Source organism: Eulemur rufifrons, chromosome 8 (assembly GCF_041146395.1).
Source record: "Eulemur rufifrons isolate Redbay chromosome 8, OSU_ERuf_1, whole genome shotgun sequence".
Classification (NCBI taxonomy): Eukaryota; Metazoa; Chordata; class Mammalia; order Primates; family Lemuridae; genus Eulemur; species Eulemur rufifrons.
In genome coordinates this window covers 94,535,713-94,560,040 of record NC_090990.1, presented here as the reverse complement: position 1 = coordinate 94,560,040, position 24,328 = coordinate 94,535,713, and the positions used below count along the sequence as shown (strand labels likewise).

At 36.6% G+C, this 24,328-nt stretch overlaps 1 protein-coding gene and 1 pseudogene across 1 annotated transcript in view; both read left to right on the top strand.

Moving 5' to 3' along the window:
- Positions 1-24,328, top strand: part of ATF6 (activating transcription factor 6) — a 204,056-nt gene that overhangs the window by 101,886 nt on the left and 77,842 nt on the right. The window lies entirely within an intron of this gene.
- Positions 7,215-7,955, top strand: LOC138389107 (proteasome activator complex subunit 3 pseudogene; annotated as a pseudogene).

Sequence of the window (24,328 nt, the reverse complement as noted above, 5' to 3'; positions counted from 1 at the left end):
TTCTTTTAAACTAGTAGTGCTTTTTTTGTTATTGTTCTTTAGGGGAAAAAAATAACATATGAGATACCTTTGGAGCATAAAAGTTTTCTTTCCTAAGAGCTTTTAAGAATTGACTATTTTGGTTGGGCGCAGTGGCTCACACCTGTAATCCTAGCACTCTGGGAGGCCGAGGCGGGTGGATCGCTTGAGGTCAGGAGTTTGAGACCAGCCTGAGCAAGAGCAAGACCCTGTCTCTACTAAAAATAGAAAGAAATTATCTGGCCAACTAAAAATATATATTGAAAAAATTAGCCAGGCATGGTGGCGCATGCCTATAGCCCCAGGTACTCGGGAGGCTGAGACAGGAGGATCGCTTTAGCCCAAGAATTTGAGGTTGCTGTGAGCTAGGCTGATGCCACGGCACTCACTCTAGCCCTGGCAACAGAGTGAGACTCTGTCTCAAAAAAAAAAAAAAAAAAAAAAAAATTGACTGTTTTAAAAATCCATAATCAGTTGATTTGTATTTATTTTTTTAAATTCAGGATATTATGGGGCTACAAACATTTTGGTTACATGTAATATGTTTGCCTCACCCAAGCCAGGGCTACAAGCATGTCCTTTCCCTCTACAGTGCACTCCGCTTCCATTAGTTGTGGGTTTACCCTCCCCCGATAAGAATTGATTTTATTATCCAAAAAAACTTTATTCATACTAAATTGTGACTATCTATTTGAATAATTGCCTTACTTTTATAATTTTTTTTGGAAAAGCTCTTCCAACTGTGGAGCTGTCCTCCAAGAATTATTATTTAATCAATAAATTTAATCAATTCCGCTGTCATTCATTCATGACAAATAAATATCCTGTATATTTCGCCATTATGTTCCTGGCTGTTTTCACTGCAAAGAATCCTGCAATGAACAAAACAAGCCCTTGCTCTTCCAGACCTTACATTCTAGAGACAGACACTAAACAAATACACAAATGAATATGTAATAGAATATCAATTTGTGATAAGTGTTGAGAAGGAAAATCAGAGTAAGAGGGCAGAGGGTAATTTTAACTGAATATTGAGAAATTATATTTTTTCAGTTTGAAGCATATAAATGCTTCAGCTTGTCTTTTAAATTTGCTTTTGACTTTCTGTTGCTGGTGAAAATTATTTAAAGAAATTAGGAACTGATTGTAAATATTTTGTACACTGATCTAAAAATCTAACTACAACTAGTGAGTTTAGCATTTATAAATAGAGGTGTCTATAGAGGAATAAAATCTTCAGTTAACCAGTACTTTACTTTTAGCAGTAAAGTCTGCAGCTCATGAAATTTGTAATTCTGGAGTGGTTTCAGCTTGCACCAGCCCCTGGGGAGCCTGTTGATACAGCACTGAGTTACAGATTATTATTCAAGCTGTAGAAGTTTTTATGCTTAGGCATTTTCTTACATCTTTCTCTCTCAGTTGAAATCTTGTATTTTTGCCAAATGAAACAAATCCCATACTAATAAGAAGCTATAAATAAACAGTAGGAGTATGAGTCAGAGCCAGCATCACTCTTATTCCTTGTGTGTACCCTCTCTAGTACTCCCCAATATATTCCTTTTGCACAAACATGTAGTACTGCACAATTACTGTTCTACAGATGAACTCGTTATTTAATTGAGGGCTATTTTTTAGAGCTAAGTAATACTGTAACTAGTAGAATTCTGGCATATTACCAGTGTCAAAAGCAGAATGTGAAACTGTTTGCTGTTGATGGAAGAAAAAAGAAATGTATTTCCCACCTTCCTTGTAGAAAACCCTAAAGACTTCAGCCTAGAAGACTGCTTGAGACAGAGTCTCACTCTTTTGCCCAGGCTAGAGTGCTGTGGCATCAGCCTGGCTCACAGCAACCTCAAACTCTTGGGCTCAAGTGATCCTCCTGCCTCGGCCTCCTGAGTACCTGGGACTACAGGTGCACGCCACCATGCCGGGCTTATTTTTTCTATTTTTAGTAGAGATTGGGTCACACTCTTACTTAGGCTGGTCTCAAATTCCTGACCTCAAGCAGTCCTCCCATCTCAGCCTCCCAGAGTGCTAGGATTACAGGTGTGAGCCACCATGCCTGGCCCAGAATGGATTTTATATGATGTAGCATAATTCAGCAATTTTGGGGGGGTGGGGAAGGAAAAAGACAAGCTGCTTGAAAGTCCCATCTCTTCTGCTAATCAGGTTCTATCTGATAAAATTTTATCCTGTTTTGCTTCATTATTTCTTTGTTCATTCAACCAGGCACTGTGCTACCATAGAATATATAAAAATGAATACGCTAAAATCCTTGTTCTCAAGGAATTTATTATGGTGGAGAAAAGTGACTTGTAAATCCAAAATTACACACTGTAATAGGAATTATTAATATATTAATATAAAAGAGACATCATGCAGAATACTCTGAAATTGCAAATGCAACTGCTGCTATGTTTGAAGCATTTACTGTCCTAGATGTTTTACAGAAGTTATTTCATTTAATTCTATATTATTATACTAGTTTACTTGTGCCAGGAGCACTAACTTCATTGAGGAAGGAAGAGGTGGTATCTGGGGTTTTTCAGAAAACAATTCTTGAGTTGATTGTAGAAGGATGAGTAGGGTAGTGTGTGGGAGGAAGATGAGGCAGTGTGGCATTTCACACAGAGAGAAGTGAATATGTAAGCACAGAAGAGGAGGGAGAGAAGTGTTGTTGGAATGCAGAGTAGGTTCTGGGAAATAAAAGATGGCAGGATCCAGATCATGAACGAACTGGTGGGCCATGCTTAAAGAGTTTGTTTCTTAACCTGTAGTAGACAGAAATATGATCAGACTTGCATTTCAGGAAGATAACTCTGTAATTGTTTATACACAGCATTTAGAAGAGGGTTTGTACTTTTAAAGGAAGAAACTCTCTTCCAACATTGGCTTATGTTTATTAAATACTTAAAAATAAATTGTACCACTCCCACTGCTTCACCCGACCAGTCTTTACAAAAAAAAAGGTAATAAAACTAAATTGTAGAAATACCTTACACAGTCATGTATCACTTAACAATGGGGATGCATACGTTTCGAGAAATGCATTGTTAGGCAATTCATCATTGTGCAAACATCATAGAGTGTACTTAAACCTAGATGGCATTTATTTTTTATTTATATATGTATATATATACTTTCATATGGAAAATAAAATTTCCCAGCAGTATTTCTGAGTAGCATTCATTTCCCCACTTGGTCTACAATGCCAATATCAAGTGCCATATATGAGGTTTCTATATATGCTCCATTATAATCTTATGGGACTACTGTCATATATGCGGTCCATCGTTGACAGAAATGTCATCATGCAATGCATGATTGTATTTTTAGTTTTACAAAATGAAGCACAGAGAGTTTTCATAACATAGTCAGTGTCACACAGCTAGTAGGCAGCAAAGCCAGGATTTGAACATGGTATGGTAGACTAACTTCATTGCCTTAACCACACACAGTGCTATATTGCCACTCCTCTTCATTTTTCGGCATGCATGGACACATTAGATTTGGAAACAGTTCTGGAGACATTGAATTGGCAATGTCTACAATTGATAGGACACTGTAGCAAGTACCTCTGCATTATTTGTTTCTGTGCCTTTACTTGTAGTAGTCTAGGAAAGAGTCAAGGAAGGGGGATTGATATATTTGTCAACCCTAGAAATTGGCTCTGGTAGGGTTCTTAATAACTACATTATAAATAAAGCATTTTATGATACTCATTAGAATTATTCATAAATGGTAAATGAAGCCATTGGATTAGATAACTTATAACCCATTGCATCCCAGAGATGAAGAATTTTATAAAGGGGATAAATATTACCACCCACCAGAGTCTTAAGATTATCTAGATTTAGCCCCATTGATTATATTTCTCCTAACATTTATAGACAAAGGAATCAGTGATAAAAAATGTATTTTGAAGGATTAAATCCCAATCCATATCTCAAGATTATATTTATATCCAATAGTTTATACAACAGTTGCTTAGAATAGTTCTGTAAGTGGAATTCAGACATAGGACCACAGAATCCCTTCTTCACAGAGCATAGTTTCAGAATTGTAGGATATATAAAGGATAAATCAATCCATAAATCTGTAGGTATTCCTAAAAGAAGAGTGGTGTGTCAGTTATTGGCACCAGTACATGATGAACCCTGCTGGGTGGGCTGTGGAGGAAAGAGAAACTGACCTGAACAAGACCACACTCTCCACAGCTGTCCCTGGCATTCCTCCTCCTGTTAGCATTGAGAATTAATTTCATGGGTCAAATCAAGGCATGCAAGTGCATTAAATAATTTAAAAAGAAATTGCTGATTGCTGATGGCTGAAGAGGGAAGAGAAAAGTTAGGAGCTGTTATTTTCCTATCAGCCATTACTCTTGTTAACAAGAACAGGAAACATTATGAATAAGTAAAACTCTGACATCATACCAGAAAAAAGAACAGCTGAATCCCCTAAAGGATTTTATATTCTATCATTAGACAACTAAAGAAAATAATTCCTTATAAATGGCTGCATTAATCAGTGTCATAATGTAAGTAGAAACTTCCTCACTTCTTTAAAAGAGCAACTAGAAATATTTACTTTTTGAAAATAGAGTAACCATTTTTTAAACTCTATATACCACTGAAGATGTTTTGGCTGTAAAAGGGAATTTCCGTAATAATTCCACTGTAATCTTTTATAGCCAAAGTTATGAAGAAAATCAAGATTTGGGAAAAAATTGTGGTCATGTTTTAAGATTTGATTTTCCTTTTCTGTTTAATAGCCTTATCTAAATTCCCCTAGCTTGAATGTAAACAGAATATGTAAAAATGTATGTATTTCTAATTCACCTCTTGGGGGAGGTTTAATGTAAGTATAAATAGAAATTCTTTCCCTAAGCAAAAAAACAAAACAAAACAAAAAAACCCATAGTGTTGTATTACGCCATTTCTCATCTGTCCACATCCAAAACTATCACCAAGTCATGTTAATTTTGCTTTCTAAAGCTCTCTTGACGCTTTTCTTCAACCCGTCACCACTGCCTTAAACGAGGCATACTTTCTCTTTTGGATTATAGCAGCAGTCTCTCTTCCTTGAGTTTCTTCCTCACATCTACCTCTACCCTTTATATCATCCATCATGTATTTTTCTGTGCCTAAATGCTTTGACTAGCTTTTATTAAATCCAAGTTCCTTAAGCATGGCAAACAGGGGCCTGCCTCCATGAGCTGGTCCTTGCTTATTTCTCTTGCCTCATTTCCTGACACTTTCCCTTATACCCTGAGATTCCAACTTACTAGTCATAGTTCCCTATTCCTCCCCCACATATTATAACCACATAAATACACACCCATATATTTATCTCCACTGCATCCTTCTTTATCACATTCCTGTAAGACTGGAAGCAATCTGAACACAGAAACCATCTTTGAATTTCCAACTCCTAAATGGTGCTGAACATGCTTGACTTGAACACATATTGCTACTTTGTTAGTATAGGTATCTTACTATGACACATTTGTAGTCCAAGCTATGATGCATTCCCCAAATTCCCCATCTGGACTAAAGGATTATTTCCCAACAGCTGGAAGTCCTGCTGCTATACAGCCCTCTTCAGGAATTGCCTTGCCCCCATATCAAATCAACTCTGAAGGGCCTTTCCCAGTTTCCCATGGGGTCAGCTGAGGCCTGGAGATTGCATCAAAGTGAAGATTCTCTCTCTGCTCCCGCTTTCCTTCTACAGGTGTTCATCTCAAAATCACTCCCTTAATAAACTTCCTGTAAGCAAACTCTGAGTCTGCTTGCTGGGGAGCCCAACCTATAACAAGTTTGTCTTGTTGACACTTTTCCCTTAGTTCTAGATCATGTGAAGTTACGGTTACCTAAAATTTTACTAATTCAAAATTATTGCATTAGACATGTATTGAAAACCTGCTCCATGCCAGGTTTTGTGCCAGATGCAGTAGAAACAAATTAAGACTTGGCTTCTGCTCTGAAGGAGTTTACAGTCTGAGGTGACAGTTACATATGAAACTAACTGTACTATAGCATCTTTAGAATAATCTTTTTGAAGTAAACTTCAATAATTTTAGTATAAAAGTCAAAGGCATGGACTTTACTCTGTGGTGTTACAAAGAACAAAAGGAAAATATTTCAGGGGAAGGAAAACGAATATAAATACGTTGGCTGAAAGTTTAGAAGATTACAGAATTTGTCTTTTAATGCCAGAAACCTTTAAGGGAAAGGTAGTTCTTTCACTTTTTATTTTGAAATAATTTCAAACTTACAGAAAAGTTAAAAGAATAATACTGAACTCCTATATACCATTTATGCAAATTTATCAATTTTTAATATTTTCCTCTTTCTTCACAAACACATACAAATTTTCAGAACCATCTGAGAATAAGTTAAATACTGTATCATGTCACTTTATTACTTTGTAGTGTCTATTTCCTAAAAACAAGGTTATTCACCTCTGTGACCACAATACAGTTAGCAAATTCAGGAAACTTAACTTTGATCTTTAATCTAGAGTCTAGATTCAGATTTTTTCTAATTGTCCCAAAAAAAGGTGAGTTTAGGAAGAGTCATATAACTTAACATTTGTAATTTAAACTAAAACTTGTATTAAGTAAGCCATAGATGATCTCAGAAGTTTGCCGACCTGATTAAAATACCACAGTGAAGTGAACCACTTCTGATTTTCTAAGGGAAAAGCATGGATAGGCCCAGGTAAGGTATGATTTACTGCTTCCCCAGAAGAGAGTCTTGCTCTGGAAAGCCCATTTGGTGAGGTTCCTTTCAAAAAGAGATTGTGTATTTTTGATCCAGGGATTGTAGACTTCGTTGAGCGCCCATGTAAAGTATAACCGACTTGTTATTGCCAGGTCTTCACAATGCTTCTGTTAAACGACGTTCTTTGGAACTGTTGGACCGGTAGGGAGGAGAGGGGCGGCTCTGGGAACTACATCTGGCCGCGTCTATTGAAACACGTGGTCCCCAGACGCCTGGCTGCTTGCACTAGGCGTCGTCAGAGGGTGTGGTTGGCGCTGCGCGCGGGCTGCTGGGACCCCCCCCCCCCCCCCGCCCCGACGCCATTTCCGGAGGGTCTGTTGGGAGTTGGTGGCGACGGTGAGGCCCAAGCACAGCCTGCCAAGGAGAGAGAAATCCAAGCCTTGTCCGTCCCAACGTTCACAGCCCCTGGAGACCATGGCTTCCGAACTGAAGCTAGAACAGGACGTGCAGGGGAAAGTAGATTCGTTTCGGGCCCGTATCGCACAGGAGGCCGAGGATCTGGTATCCACCTTCTTCCCTCAGAAGCTATCGGAGCTGGATAGCCGAGTCCAGGAGCTCCGCCTGCAGGATCTCTCCAGAATCCGTTCGGTGCCAGCCCCAGAGCCCCCTTCCGCCTCAGACACTGTGGGGGACGGGCCCAACTGGGACCCACCGCCTCTGCAGACCCAGACCTCGGTTAAGGTATCAGCAAGGCGGGGCGGCGAGGGACAGCTTCTGCGGAGCAACCATCATCTGGTGGAGCTAATTGAGCGGGTAAAACCTGAGATTGAGCTGCTGAGAGAGAAGTGCAACACAGTGCGGATGTGGGTGCAGCTGCTCATCCCGAAGGTGGAGGATGGCAACAACTTCGGAGTGTCTATCCAGGAAGACACCGTGGACCAGCTGTGGACCGTGGAGAGCACAGCGGCCTCCTATCTACGTCGCTTCTCCACCTACTACAACACCCGGGCCAAGTTGGTATCCAAGATAGTAAAGTACCCCCAAGTGGAAGATTATCGCCGCACTGTAGCAGAGGTTGACGAAAACGAGTACCTGAGTGTGCGCCAGATCCTGCTGCATGTACGGAACCAGTATGCCACCTTGCATGATGTAATCCTCAAAAACATCGAGAAGATTAAGACCCCTCGGAGTGCCAACACGGACAACCTATACTGAAGACCTTCCTCCACCCCATTTTCCATTAGGAGTTGGCCGGGCTGTTTAAGCAGCTTAGAAGGCTGATTATTAATGACTATACAGGTGATGAAACGACTGGACATGTGCATTATTGTTTAGTTAGAATTTCATACAGCTTATCTTCATACTGAATCCTCCTTTGGTGTAATTTTTATTTGATTTTCCTTTCGTGGGGAAAATGGGGACAAACCATCTGGTGGCATATGTTAAGGTTGGCCAAGGACAAAAGACTGCCATTTTTAATAGCAGCTTTGTAGATGAATGTTGGCCAAGATTTCTTCATTATGACATTGGTGACATTGAATGGTTTCAGGGGTTACTTAAAAACTAAAGTTAAAAGAAGCTTTTCCTAAGGTTCTGCTATGTGTTACTTTGTTCAAACCTCAAAAATGCCCCTTTTACACCAGCATCTTTTTTTTTTTTTTTTTTTTTTTTTTTTGCAAAGGAATTTAAAGGCATGTGTTGAGGTCATTGTATGCCTTCAATTTAGCAGATTGAAATAAAACTTGGTTATAACATTTTATGATGGTCTAAGTGTGCTTCTCTGAACTTTACTTTTTGAATGTGTAGGGTTTTCCCCCTTCTCTTCCTCAGTTGGACTCATATCCTTAATATTTTTCAACTCTGATGTGTAAGAAATATGAGCATGTGAGTAAAAGATTTTAATTCTTCTAAAGAAATGGATGTCTACTTCCATTAGAATGAAGAGGAATCTGTGAAAATGACTTCCTTCATAACTTTCTACCATCTCCACATCATCCAGTTTCCTTTTACACCTAGTTTAGAATTTCTTCTGTGTATCCATTTATCTCGTAAGTCCCTGCTATGTCCATCAAGCTTAAGATCACATTTACTTTTTTTTCCCAATTAGTTGATTTTCATCTCCCTTTCCCTTTTGTCTCTTAAGTTATTTTTTATAGGCACTCGTATGAGTTTCCCTCTCGCATAATGAGTCATTCCTTAAAGATGCTAAAATGTGTCTTTGGGTTCTTTTCCTACCTCATTGAGGGGAAACCATTGTCTTCTCATCAGTGAACTATACTGTTGGTATTTTCAAAGTTCAGCTTTACCAGATTTCTGCAGGCAAGATAAATTATTTTACTGTGATGAGTCTATTCTAACCTGTGTAGATTAAAAAAATTATAAACTGATTTAGGGACACTTTATTTTCAAAGTAAACTCCTGAAAAATAACAAGGTAAAACAAGTTTATTCTTTTGTTGAACTTCTGAAAAGCCTAAGTCTTTCAAATCCACCCTTAAAAAGCCCTGTAATCCCAGCACTTTGGGAGGCTGAGGCAGGAGGATTGCTTGAGGCCAGGAATTCAAGTCCAGCCTGAGCAACATAGTGAGAACCCATCTCTACAAAAATTTCTAAAACTATTAGCTGGGCGTGATGGTGCACACCTGTAGTCCCAGCTACTTGGGAGGCTGAGGATGGAGGATTACTTGGAGCCTAGGAGTTCAAGGTTACAGTGAGCTATGATCATGCCACTGCACTCAAAACAGCAACAACAACAACAACAAAATATATTGAGTAATAGACATCCGCCCCCCCCCCAACAGGAATTCTCTTTATTTCCTTTGTAAGGTGTTTTATCTGATTTAGAAAAGTGCCAGGAACCCTATATCAATTCATACCATTTGACAGGCATTTAATTGCACACAACCATAATGGGCTATGTAAGGGAAAAACAAATGTTGCTTAATTTTTTGACCAACGTTAATCATCTAAGGTTTAAAACATCTGTTTCCATGTACACAATATAATCATCATCTTGTTCCTTTTACTCTTAAATTGGCAAACCCTATGCCAGATAGAAATAAGTCTTCTGTAATCCCAGGCATTCCTTTTATTAAGAAAATATGCATGTCATTTGTAGTTAAAGATTTCTGGTGTTTGCATTTTTCTCCCATTTCTGACACTTTATAAAACTAAATTGGTGCTGGAATACTTTTATAAAGTCCCTACTTCTGCAAAAATTAATCCTTATGTGGTTTTTCCCTTTCTTGAAAATGGTTGGAAAAGCTTTTATAATAATAAACTCACTTTAGGAACTGGTGTTAAAAGATGTTATCCAATATGAGTCATTTGCTTATTACTAGTACTGGAGACTTAAAGCCCCTTTTTTGTTTCTCTTAAAAAGCTAAATTGAGAATGTGTTTGTGTGTGTGTTTTGTTTTTAAGAAATGGTTTTCAAAACTTACTTTGAGGCCAGGCATGGTGGCTCATTCCTGTAATGCTGGAGAACAGCTTGAGGCCAGTAGTTCAAGACCAGCCTGAGCAAAAGTGAAACCCCATCTCTACAAAAAATAGAAAAAATTAGACAGGTGTGGTAGCGCGTGCCTGTAGTCCCAGCTACTTGGGAGGCTGAAGCAAGGAGAATCGCTTGAGCCCAGGAGTTTGAGGTTTTAGTGAGCTATCATGATGCCACTGCACTGCACTCTAGCCTGGGTGACAGAGTGAGACTGTCTCAAAAAGGAAAAAAAAAGAAGACTTATTTTGGAATTAAATAATTTTAGTTTGAAATTCTTTTTGTAATTCATGGAAGCCACTAAAATTTGATTGGAAACTGAAATTAGTAGATCTGGTTTTTAGAACTGAGTGACATGCCTTTCTTAAACCACATAAATGTTGGAGAAGAGTCTTAATTTTGAAGTGCTTCTTAAATTTTAAGCTTCTTAAACTTTTGAGTTTAGAGCTTTTTAAAATTACTGAATTGTTTATAAATTCTTTTTTGGTTGTTGTCTTTATGAGGTTTACACATTTTTATAGAATTCTAACCAAATGTTCCCAACCATTGATGGTTAACTATTTAATGAATTTAAAATGCTTTTTAGTTCAAAAGGACTATCTCAATGCTGAGAAATTTAATTTGAAAAATAAGGGGGAAATGACCCATAGTTTACTAGCCCAACAAATTATTGAAATTTATGTGTGTTTGACTTATTTTAAAGAATACATATATGTTTCTAAATCATTGCAAGATAGCATATGCATACTTTTGTAAAGTACAAGCGTTTATAGTTAAATCTTGTCTAATATTCTAATTTCATCTGACTGATATCCCCAGAATCAGATAGTAATAGGTAAACTCCCATTCATTCTGTCTTACAAGGATTTGTAAGACTCTGTTCCCTAACTGTGAAAACGATATTTGTCTGAGGCAGGAATTTTTTTTTTTTTTTTTTTTTTGAGACAGAGTCTCACTCTGTTGCCCGGGCTAGAGTGAGTGCCGTGGCGTCAGTCTAGCTCACAGCAACCTCAAACTCCTGGGCTTAAGCGATCCTACTGCCTCAGCCTCCCGAGTAGCTGGGACTACAGGCATGCGCCACCATGCCCGGCTAATTTTTGTATATATATATTTTAGTTGTCCATATAATTTCTTTCTATTTTTAGTAGAGATGGGGTCTCACTCTTGCTCAGGCTGGTCTCGAACTCCTGAGCTCAAATGATCCGCCCACCTCGGCCTCCCAGAGTGCTAGGATTACAGGCGTGAGCCACCACGCCCGGCCTGAGGCAGGAATTTTTATTAGAGTGTGGAAAATAGAGATCAGGTAGCCAGGAGGACACGTGCTTAGATTAGGATTTTACTCTGTTTTTAAATTGGGGCTTTGTAATGGCTCTAGCAATGTATCTGTGATCATTTTATTATTGTTTATCCCTCCCCCAAAACATTTAATTACCTCTATAAAATATGTACAAGAAAGCAGTCATGTTGTCTTATTCTGTGTAGATGAATTGTTCCTGCTTACATGATTTGATATGAGTGGGAGGGAATCCTATTTCCTCTGTCAACATTTAAACGCTTCTTAAGAATGCTATTGTGCATTGACATCAGGACATTTAAAAAAAACTTTACTGATCTTTTTGACATAACAAAGGACCCAGTCAGTTACAAAAACAAGTGCTGGACCACCCCTGTTCTCTGCATTAGAAAACTACTAACACAGCTCCATATTAGATGATTATACATTTGTGTATATTTTTTTTCTTTGCTTGGTTTATTTTCATGAGTCTTCAAGTTCCTTAAGGTCAACAGCAGAATTTTATCAGTGAAGTTTAGTGATCCCAGTCACTCAAATTTAAAATGTTTCACTAGTAAATTGAATTTAATGAATTCTCTCGCATAGAGAACATCAAGTGTTATTTTTAGTTACTGGTGAAAAGCTAAGAGGAATATATGAACAGGGATAGAACATATAATAAGTAGAATTAGGTTCCTTTCACAATTTGGCCATTTATTTTAGCTTTATTATTTAATCTCACTTTTACGAAATTTTACAACAGTATTTTGGAAATACTATTTGCTTCAAATAATATTGCTTCTAAAGTGTAGAACATTTTGAAATTCTTGAATATATAGTTTCCACTTCAGATTTTTGAGATTTAGAGGTATCCATTCACCCCCTTATTTTATAGATGAAGAAATTTAGACTCAGGGAGTTATCTAGCATCACACAATTCATTTATGACAAAGCAAGGTCTAGAAGTCAAATCATCTCCCATTTCAGGCTAGTACCCTTTTTACTGTACTTTACTACTTTTTTATTACCAGTAAATGAAATTACACTAGAAGGGAGTTCTTTCAGAGGTATTCAACTCAGTAGTATTCAACGGATTAACGTAACACCCCCTCCAAGTAGTGTGTCATTTTATTTTGCAAAATTTAAGAGAAGTTGAAATGTTTCCAAATCAGAATAGACTGTAATATTTTTACTTAAAGATTATGTAAAGAAACCAAAGATATAATCTTTCAATTTATATTTTAAATGTATTAATAACTTTATTCTGTTCATTTAAAAATGTCCCTTATTAAACATAGCCCAGGAGTGTCAGTACTTCCAGTTCCATATCCATCTGGGCAGAAGTTATTCTGTACTATCAGCAAGGCCATCTGTGTTGGAGATTGGGCTTGGGCTATTAGAGCATTTGGAGATAGGTGAAGTGCAGTAGAAGAGTCTGTTTATTACACTTTCAATACATGGGTTTAGAATATCCTACTGACCAACTCCCCCACCTTCCAACCTTTACCTCCAAAGAACTGCTAAGTGGATTTGTCATGGCTACTGCTCCTAAATAATCTGTAGAATAAAAGGGGAAAGGAGAGGAGCTGTAGTTTTCTGTTAGGGAGGAAACCTGAAAGGGTCATTTTCCAAAATAAATTTATCTTCTAGAGCTGCACTGTTCAGTATAGTAGCCACTAGTCTTGAAATAGTCCTAATTGAGATGTGCTGTAAGTGTAAAATACACACTAGATTTTGAAGACTTAGTATGAAGAAAAAACAGTAAAATATTTCAGTAATTTTTTTGTTCATTACTTGTTGAATGACAATACTTTGAATATATTGCATTAAATACAGTAGATTATTAAAATTAATCTCACCTGTTTCTTTTTACTTTTTTATTATATGTACTAGAAATTTTAAAGTTGCATGTGTGGCTTGCATATATGATTCACAGTATCTTTCTATTAAACAGCACTGCTCTAGAGCTAAGATTGAGCCAAAACCTCCTCTAGTGGTATATTATGTAACTATGGTATTCCATTAAGTATAGAATTTGACTCCTAGTATATTTTTTATTGATTTGTCATCTGGTTCATAATGTACAATTCAGTAAAAGCCATTCAGAGAGAGGCAAAATTTTGTGAGCCAAGCAGTCTCAGAGTCCAGCTTGGTCTTGGAACTTAGAATGAATGCTTAAAGGAGTGGATAGCTAGCATGCCTTTAAGCATGCTTTCTAAATATCATATCCAGGCTTTCCGTGAGAGCCTAGAGTACTAGTATTCTGTATTGCTAATTCAGGGCTGTTCCGTATGCTATAGAAACCAAATAGAGAGTAGGTTTGACATCTTATTATGAAAATTGAGACATTTCCTTAGTGTTTTTTTCTGGATGGAAGAAGAATGTAATATATCTCTGTGCCTGAGAGTACCTACAGGCAGGCAGGCTCTTCTTCAAGGATTAGTGTTTGAACACTCGGTGAAATCCCCATGATTCCTTTGAATTCCCATAATACTGATGTGTAGTACTTACAGTATTCTTTGTATTGTTTTTATGTATATCCTCACTAAGTAAGTTTCTTGAGAAGAGTGAGGGGTTTTTATTCACCCTTTTATTTTAATCCCTTATTGTGTTTTGTATATAATTTATAGTGTTTCAAATTCAATTGAACTAAACCAAACTGGATAAAACTAAAGAAAATTGTCTCTCATTTTTCTTATAAAACATGTGGTAATTGAGGCGTTTTGTTCCAACCTAGCATATATGTGGATAAGTGTACCCAGGAATATGTAAAATGTTGAGAGACATCTAAAAATCTGATTGAGAATTAAACAAAGGCCGGCTAAGTTTTTATACCGTTTTCTGGCTTCTAATTAAACATTTTTTCATATCATAATAATATAAATATTTTAAAGTACTCTAGGCAATTCTCCTTCAATATTCTCCTTCAGTATTCCCAGTGATGTCATTAAGCCTATTCACCCTGCAACAGCTGCAAGTTATTCCAGACATCTGTACTGAATCCTCATGCTGTACAAGCCCATTTGAAATCACCTCTTTCACCCCATTAACAGCTTCAGTAATTCTCTATTACTTTTCTAACCAAGAGTTAGGGAGAAATAAGTCTAGTATATCAAAGCATGAAGAATCCTGAAAACTGCTTTTCAAAACGGATTCTGTATGATCATGGACATAATGATTTGTTTACTTTTTCAGATTTCTTTGTTTAAAAAGTTAGTTTCTCAAATACTTAAAAGTTAGTTTGTTAAATACTTAAAAAAAATTCCTTTAAGTTTATTAAATCTTATTTGGTAGTAAATACAAAGACAAAACATTCCAGGTAAAAATTATTTATTATTTTTATGGAGATTACAAATATTTCCTTTGTGTGGAAACTACAAAGGAAAAATTTTATAAAATTTTGTAATGAATATTTTGTAAATAAAGGTACATTTAGCTACAATTTCCCATTTTCCCTATGTATAGCAACTTTTGGGACACCCTGTAATGAATTCAACACTCTACTACCTTATTCCTCTGTATCTTATTTTCTCTGCTATTTTTCTCCATTATATTCTGTGGGACAAGCACAGAATTATTGGACCCATTGCTTATATATTCCACAGCTTAGTACCCATTCAGAACTGAAGAAACTTGACAGACTACAGCAGGTCCTTGAAAAATGTTTTTTTTTTTTTAGTTCATCTTATTGTTATGGGGGATACAGAATTGCAGGTTACATACGTTGCCCATGTACCGCCTTTCCCCCCAAGTCAGAGCTCCAGGCGTGTCTGTTCCCCAGATAGTGCGCGTTGCACCCATCATGTAGGTATATATCCCTCCCTTCCCCAACCCCCCTTCCCGAGTCAACACCTTCAAGCGTTACCATTCCCCAAACTATGCGCAATGCACTCATTGTGTAGGCATACACCCATCCCCTCCCCCACCCCCCATCTCAGTCTGATATTCGATTGGTGTCGTTCCCAGATGTGTATTTAGGTGATGAACATTGATGAAGAAAAAAATCAATTTCCAACTGGGGGTACTGTCTGTGTGGAGTTTGCACATTCTCCCCCATCTGGGTTTTCTACGGTTTCTTCCCACATCCCAAAGTGCTTTATGTTAGTGAATTGGCATGTTTAAATGGTCCCAGTCTGAGTGAGTGTGAGTCTATGCGTGAGTGGTCCTGTGATGGGATGGCATTCTGTCCATGGTTGGTTCCCAACTGATGCCCTGAGCTTCCAGAATAGACTTCAGCCACTCACACCCCTGAACTGGAATAATTAGGTGGGAAAATGAATGAATGAATGAATGAATGAATACAAATGATTGTTATATAAAAATTTGTACCGTATATGGTCATACAAATGCACAACAATAAATGATGTGGTATGAAAGCACTCAGCAAGCCCACCATACTTATGATTGTTTTTGAACTGTGTGGTGGGAGGAGATATTCCTTATAATTCTTGCTTTGCAAACATTTATTCCTTGATTTTAACCCACCATCACTACCATCACCATCACTTACCAAAAATTGGGTAAATAATTATCTTACTTATTTTTATTAATCCTTCTTAAATGTATGTATAGCTCACATTTATTTCATTGTTTAATATTAGAATTGTTTTGGGTCTTCATTTAGAGGTTTTGATGATGTTTTTGTGACCAGAAATATGCTGTAGGAACTTAACTTTTGTTTATATCAATTAGCCTACAGTAAAACTGATTTTGTTATACATCATTTTGCTTAAAGAACCTATTGAGTACATGAGGAGTAGTACTCAACTTTTGCTTATAAGTTAATTAACAGATGACATGAAAAGAGACCTCCTCGAAAGCCATTTTTATGAGCTTGTTGAGCTGGGGGTTAATATTCTCAGTTAGAAGCTAATAAGAAGCCAGTTATTATAGTTTATTAAAAGTATCTCCTTAATGTCATAGTATGTGCTAATTGTTTGCTTTGCGTGTATACACATAGTGACATAAACTTTTACATTAGCTGAGACATGCTCATTCTGTAAATGTTTTGAGCAAAACTAATGATCTTCAGCTACACAAGAACATTTTAAAATTTGACATTTGAAATTGAAAATTAAAGAATAAGGTATGAAACTGAAAAATAAAAACTTTGGTAAAAGAGGCTATGGGAATTATAGTCAGAAAGAAACATTATATTACTCTTTTTTTTTTAGTTCTTCCATTCTACCTCAGAAATCATTTAAATTTATTTAAAAAGGTCAAATTTAAAAGTTCTGCCTAGAAAATAAATTTGAAATTCTTCACAGTAATGCTATGTTTGATCTCTTAATTTGAACATTTTAAACATGTGTTTATACAAAAGGCCTATTGGTGTTCCTTTTTGTGAATTAATGCCAGAATATAGTTATTCCTTCAATTATATCATTTAGTCTCTTTGAAACTTCACTAATTTCTAAATTAACTATAATTTGCTCTGAAATTAGTTCTGAAATGTTTAGCTACACTGTCAGATTAATGGCTGATGTGATTTACTTTTCTAGTTACAATCTTGATCTCAATAATATCAAGAAGCAGCATTATTTCATTATACCATCAAATTGTACTGGTCCATTGATTTATTGATCTGTTATTTCATTGAAGTGTATATGAAGCACTTTCTGTACATGTTCTTGGGCTCACAATTAGTATATACTAACCTATGTTTGAGAATACTTTTGGTGTATAGTCTTAGTAACATTATTATGATGTTTAATACAAAATGACAATGGACAGCCTACTGTCACCCACACTCACTCATATGGTCTTCTGTCTTGTTAACCAACAAACATTATTCTTGCCTATTATGAAACATGTTTTCCTGTTTGCCATACATATGAAATATTTGTACATACTTATGTGAAATAATTTTTAAAGACACTCTTGAACAGAGGAAAGTAAAAGTCATGGAAATCAAGCAAGGGGTGGGGGGAAGAAGGGAAGGGCAAACAGCTACCTTATGGGTATAATGAACACTATTCGGGGATGGGCACATTTATAGCCCTGACTTAAGCCATGTATCAAAAACATCTGTACCCCCTTAATATTTTGAAATTAAAATATTGTAAAGTAAAAAGAAATTATAAAGATAGTCTTGAATGACCAGAATGTATTCTTTATTTCAATATTTTATCCCCAGCATACTTAAGTATGTCTTAGTTGAGCCATAAACTGTGTTTATAGTCACAGTTTTAGCAATACTAATGTGTGTAGCAAACAGCATCTGTTGTTTTTAGATTTGAATTTTTGGATTATTTATAAATAGCAAAGATATATACTCACTTGAGGTTTAAAACTACAATAATTTTAACTTACTATTTTATATTGGAGTGATTTTTATTCTCTATAAAAGTTTTATACTCTGAGAGTTGTTAATAGATCATACTTTGGTTATTCTTTGATCTTCTGCTCATAGTAGAATCATATATTTATTATATCTTTGTTAACAGAGAAAATCATTTTAACAATTCTTTTCACAAAACAAGGTGTATCATGGTAGCCACGAAATAATTGATTCAAAGATTTATAAGACAATTTCTACTACTCCTGACTTGAAACATATAAGAATAATTACAATTTAAGATTATCTATCTATTGCCTATACCTGTTTTGATTTTAACATGTGACTACATTAGAATTGTTCATGAAAATGCATTTAGGGTCTCATCGATAATGAAATAATTATTTATATTGATGTAACATTAAAATTACCTTAACTCACCTTCAGTTACAATCATCCCTAGATCTTACTTTTTTATAATAACCTGTTTGTCACTCGTATAAAGTAAAGGGTATGAAGATTATCTCTGAATATAATTGTCTCGGTATATTGAACATCCTGATCTTATGTGATTTATAGTGATGCTAAAGATTGTGTATGCTTCCTAATCACACACCAAAGAAAGAGCAGAAATACACAAGGAAGAGAGTAGAAATTTTGCGTTATGAACAAGTATGACTTGATAGATAATTATGTTTGTTGTTATAGCTGATTTCCATTTCTTTAGGAACATCCCAGAAACCTACCCAGGCAATGGGCAGGGTCCAGCACTATTAGCAGTTTGATCAACTAACTTTCATGAGTGAATTCTGTTTTTCACTTTGAAGGTCTTGGCGTCGTTTTTCTTGGTGATTTTAGAAACATTTATTTTGAGTTGCAAGTTGTTGGTTTATTGGAATAAAATTGTTGTTGATAGAGCTCTAAATCCCAACTGGGCTTGACTTTTTTTTTTTTTTTTTTTTTTGAATGGGGGTAAGGGCTACTGATCTCTGAGGTCTCTTCATACTTTATGATTCTGTGCTTTTGCCTAATATAATTTCTATCATATATTAGTTGTTTTTTTTTTTTCTTACAGCAGACCTTTATGAAAATCCCCTATATGAAATTGAGACTTGAGATTTTGGGTGGGAAGGGAGATGATCATAAAGCCTTCAAAGGTAAAGAATGCATGAGCTAGAGTCATATAAGGTGAAAAGGTATTCCCAGCCAAAACAAAGGCATTCCAGACACAGGTAACTTCACTGCAAAGTTAAGTATACATTGGGTGAAAGAAAGGGAATAAAGGAAATCACTTGATTTTATTAGAATTCAGAGAGTGTTGTACAACATAAGGTTGAAGAAGTTGGGGCCAGATTTTTAGCTTATTGACTATTGACTCTTAGTTCTACATATATTCTATATTTATATTGTGTTTTTAATGTCACAGATATAGCAAGATTTGGGAAATAGAAAAACATCAGGAAATTTTTACACTGATTTGGATAGTTTTTTTTTTTTTTTTACATTTTAGAAAGCAGCAGTTTGGAATCCTTGCTTAATAATTATGGGTATGTTGAAACAAAGAAAAGGTTAGGATTAGTCAATTGAATATCTTCACCACCCTTTGTTATCTAGCATTCACCTCCTAGACACTTTCCTTTGTGGGTTTTTTTGAATAGTACCTATTTGTTTTCCTATTTGATAGGCTTTAGTTCTTCTTTTTAGTTTATCACTGCACTTTATAATTAGCCTAATACTCCAGCCGGCTATTTCGCATTGTCATTTACTTCTGATCAAACAAACAAACAAACAAACACACTGTTCTCTCTACTCACAATTACTCAGCACAACACTTCACCTCTAATCCCCACAATGTGTGTGTGGGGATTTTTCCCCACATACCAACGAAGTAATTCTCTAGCAGATACCGACTTGGTGTCCTGCAATTTAGTTCAACTGTGACACTGTCTACCTGGAGTTAGTGTCAGATCCCACAGGTTGAGGGCTCAGTCCCACAAGACTGCCCCAAACTTGAGATACCAATTATAAGCCCCAGGTTATATAACCTGTGCTTCTGACTGGCTGTAAATTGGGGGTTCCCTTTACCCCCTCATTGGGTTCAATTAATTGGCTAGAGCAGGTTATAGAACTCAGAGGAATATTTACTTACATTTACCCATTTATTAGAAAGGACATTACAAAGGATACAGATGAACAGCTAGATGAAAGACACACATAGGGCAAGATATGTAGAAAGGGGCATGGAACTTCCGTGCCTTCTCTGGGAGCACCATCATCTGGGCACCTCCACATGCATTCCGCTCTCTGGAAGCTCTCTAAACCCCATGGTTCAGGGATTTTTATGGAGGCCTCATTACATAGGCATGATCAATTATTGACTCCATTTTCAGCCCCTCTTCCCTCTCCAGAGAATGTGAGGTGGGAGTGAAAGCTCCAAGCTCATAAACATGGCTTAGTATTTCTGGTGACCAGCTCCCATCCAGGAGTCCACCAAGATATGCTCCTGTATCACCCAGGAAATTCCAAGGGATTTAGGAGCTCTGTGTCAGATGCTCCCATAGCTCAGGAAATTACAAGGGTTTTAGGAACTCTGTGCCAGGGACTGGGGCAGAGAAACAAATGTAGATACAGATATATCTTATTATCTCACATCATTCTACACTTTTTTAAAATTAATAGTTCTATATTGGTAAGTGATTTTTTCATGATCTTCTGTGAATGTCAGAGCTCACAACCAGTTGATAAGTCTAAGAACATACCTATAGCCATATTTCCCAATAAAAGATTTAGGTTGTTAAAAGAGCAAAGATCAAAAATTTAGAGAAACTCCCCCCCAAAAAAACCTTCTAGAATAAGGAGCATTACCTTTGTATAATATCTTGCTAAGAGCCTCTCATCTATTCAGAATTTTTGTTTATAAGGAGCACACTTTTATGTGACCTGGCATTCCAGTGCAGGACTCAGTACATGTTATTTCTTCCGGCCTTCAGCATTAATCAGTTACTCATATCATCACTTGTGTAGCTGTCATATTGGAGAGTGATCTCCAGCTTAGATTCCTTGCACGTTGTTTTAGAAGTTTCCATAGGTAAGTGTTTGGCAGTATCTTAAAGTGATGGCTTCTATTTTTTAGAGGCATTAGCTTAACTATCTGGACTCTGATGAGGAAGTAAATGATTTCCAATTAGTATGATTGCCACCATTCGTACTCCTTATATTACTGTTTCTGATGAGGAGTGTATTTGTAAACTTTCTCCTTTTAGACTATCTTATGCATGTGTGTTGTGTTATGTTGTGTTGTTGCCATCACCTAAGGAAGTTTGTAAAAAATGAATTTGCCTAGACATAACAACTTAAGCATCTTGAAATGAGTGTAATTCATGTTCTGCTGACTTAAGGTCTCCTTTAACAATAAGAAGAAAGATTCACCCATTCATTTATTCATTTAAAAAAAGTTTCAATGGGCCGTTATTTGCCCAGTATATTTTAGGGCTATGGATACAAAAATTTCAAACTTGTTATCTTTTGGAAGTCATCTTTGTAGATGACTAAATTTCCTTTGTTTCTAGTATATCTCATCATAATATGAATACAGATTGGTAATAGCATTTGTTTTGGTAGAATTTGAGATGTGTTGGAAAAAGAGTGCACTTAATTGTGGGCAAGACTGTAAAGATTAGAAAAGAGTTTTTCCAAAGGATGTGAGTGAGTAATAACCATGATGATAGAGTAAGCCACAAACTGACCAGAGCAGCTGTTAGTCATTTCTATTCAGTCATGTCTGGATGTTAGAAAACAACAATCTGAAATGAAATGGTCATTAATTGGGAGAATCAACTGTTCTATATCAAATGCTTTGCTAAAGATTTCTCACTGTTTCACTGTAAATAAAATTTAGCCACTCAAAGTCATTATGGCTACAAGTGAATCCTTCTGCTTAAAAGAAATAAAGTAGTTGTTATAGCATAAAAGTCATTTGTAAGATATAAAACAATTTTTAGTAAGATAATTTTTTTCACTAAAAGAGTCATTTGTATTAAAATATTTATTGAGTGCCTTCAGTCTGAGATGCTGGGAATTAAAAGATGGAGTTTTCCTCTAAAACAGTGATCTTTTATCCATTGTTGATCATGGACTCCTCCCTCTCCCAAGAAAAATTCATATACATATTTTAACAGAATGTTTCATACAATTTCGGGAGGCCCATGGATCCCACCATTATGAATCATACCCTGAAGAAGTGCAACCCAGTAGAAACAGACATATAAACATCAACTATAACTTGTTAATTGACTTAATAGTGATGGGCATAAGAAATTATGGGAACATAAATGAGGGTCAGTTCATTTTGCCTAATCCTAGGGTATAGAGAGTGGAAATGGAAAGAGAAGAAGCTGATGGGTGGAAATTGGTCCCCAAAGGTTGAGAATGGACCTTTTAAAGTTGATACTTTAACTACATCTTAATAATTGACTAAAAATAAATAATAGTGGCAAAACCAAATGCTGGCAATGATGCAGAGAAATTGGATCACTCATATATTGCTAGTGGGAATGAAAGATGGTATAGCTACTCTGGAAAAGTTAATAAAACTAAACATACATTATGATACCAAAAGCACAAGTAAGAAAATTTAAAAAAAAACGGATAAATTGGACTTCAAAAGTAAAAACTTTTGTGCTTCAGAGGTCACCACTAAGAAAGAGAAAAGACAATCCACAGAATGGAAGAAACTATTTGCAAATCAAAGGAGGCTACATAGTAAAGAACAGCCATTGTCTCGCTCAGAAAGTTAGATTAGGATAACACACCACTGGACACCCGCACGGCTGCTAGCAAGCACTGCTATCCGTGGCCCTTCCCTGTCATGCTGTGAATAATCCAAATCTCTCTGAGTCTTTATTCACTGAAGTACAAATCTTTGGATTTTAAGAGACTATCTGATTGGCTAAGCTTAGGTCACATGTCTGTGCCCCAGTTGCCAGCAAACTGGGGGTGAAATTATGTCTTTCCCTTCAGCTTCTATAGTTGGAGATATTTCCCCCATAAAAACCCAGTCAATGGCAATACCTACAAGTATACAAGATGTTTGAATGCTGGATAGCCAAAACCAACAGCTAGTACTATCAAATCTTAAAGATTTGGGGAAATGTATTTGAAAGTCACATGACCAAAATGAAAATTATTTAATAAATTCAGAAATATAATCCAAGGCTTGCCTTGACAATATTAAACATCAAGAAGATCAGATTAGAAACTTGGCTTTGATCTCTCCTTCTTCATACCTTTTATTATGGGCTTTTAAATATCCTCCTCTCACCGCAAATCTCCTCTGGACCTCTGAAACCCACATTAAGATTCATGATGGCAGCCTGGTTGAACCACAGGAGCTCATTTCTAGGTATGAGACTGGTCTCTCAGCTAGAGCTGGGTAGATATTAGGAGCAGCCAAGACCATTCAGCAAGGCAAAGGGAAGTACCACAGGCAAGAGAGCAGACTGGGCTGAGGCTAGGGGAAGTGCTACAGACCACAGCAGAAGCTGAGTGGCTGGGACAGGCCAGGGATTAGGAGGGAAGGGAGATAAGGCAATGGAGGGGAGGGCAGAGAAAGGCATGTGTTGTACAGATAGTGGCTGCCCAAATTCTTCAAATAACTAGGCCTATGAAAACTTTTTTTGTTTTTTTAGTACTAAGGTTTAACTTTTAAAGGTGCTTCTCTGCCAGATGACCATTATGAAATCTCCACAGAGGAAAAGACCCCTTATCTGTGTAATGCAAATAAAATTAAACTTATTTTCTTGCCCTCTTTTAGGCTGATTTTGGCATGGTGGCACATCCAAAAGAAATACAAATCCAGCACCTGAAAACTTAATAAATAATGTGGGCCTTTAATGAAGTCTCTTGAAAATATTCCAAAGGGAATATTAAATCAAACCACAGACAACAAAATGTCCTAAGATTTTCACCTCTCCTAGTGCCCCCTCTCTACCATAGAGTCACTGTCCCAGTCTGCCTTCTGTCACACAGAAGACCACAGCTCAGGCTGACCCTCTTTACCTATCTCTTTACATCCTTCCAACTTCCAGCCCTGTTTTCTCTGCTGATAGCTCATACCTTTTAAAATTTAAACCAATTTTAACAAAAGAAAAAAAAATACCAACTTAGAAAAGGTTTAGGGATAGGGTGGAGGCTTTGAATACTTGTGCTTCAAGTATTTTCCCCCTGTGATCTTTTTAAATGAAAGGAAATGAAATATGAGGGTGTCTTCTTTTCTTGGTTGAATTCATAGAAAATATCTGTGACAGTTGGTGCTAGTGTTTATGAAAAGGAATAAATACTAGTGAAATCATGAGAGAAAGAGACCAAAACAGTAGGGATCAAATTATAAAGAGGTTGCATTTCTAGGCTAAAGAGTTTGAATCAGTCATGACTGCCTGTCACCCTTTCTTTTATTCAGCAGTGGAAGAGCGGCTCTCAATTAGAAGGTTGAGGGGAATAACTAGACAACAAATGTAGATTTCCTGTATCAGTGTCCATGCTGGTGTTACC